Consider the following 557-nt stretch of genomic DNA (forward strand, 5'->3'; position numbering starts at 1 on the left):
CCTCCAAGGTCTCCAGGAAGGAGGAGAGATGAACGCTGCTCCTCCTCCTCCTCCTCCTCCTCCTCCTCTTCATCACTCTGACATCATCAAACCCTGGAAGCTCCTCCCACGAGTTTCCCTGACACAACAGGTTTCTGCTGCTGAGGGAGGAAGAGGACTGGACTCGGTACTGGATCAGTTTTTGCTTGGTGTGAGGGGACCTGAAGGACCACTTTAATCTGTTAGTCTGAAATAATCCCAACATGATGATCTCATCTCACTGTGTCTCCATGGCAACAATAATGCAACTCTAACACATGTAGCAGTGGAACCTCAGCACGCTCTTATTTTGAAAACTGCTTTATTCTGAAGGGGTGTGCTGCTGCAAAACAGGAAGTTTGGGTTCTTTTAATTTCTTTTCTTTTCAGAATGAAGGCTTTCCTCAAACGCCCCGGTCTGGTCTGGTCCGGTCCGGTCCGGTCTGGTTCGGTCCGGTCCGGTCTGGTCTGGTTCGGTCCGGTCCGGTCTGGTCTGGTTCGGTCCGGTCCGGTCTGGTCTGGTTCGGTCCGGTCCGGTCT

The sequence above is a fragment of the Austrofundulus limnaeus genome, unplaced genomic scaffold (assembly GCF_001266775.1).
Source record: "Austrofundulus limnaeus strain Quisiro unplaced genomic scaffold, Austrofundulus_limnaeus-1.0 Scaffold2307, whole genome shotgun sequence".
Lineage (NCBI taxonomy): Eukaryota > Metazoa > Chordata > Actinopteri > Cyprinodontiformes > Rivulidae > Austrofundulus > Austrofundulus limnaeus.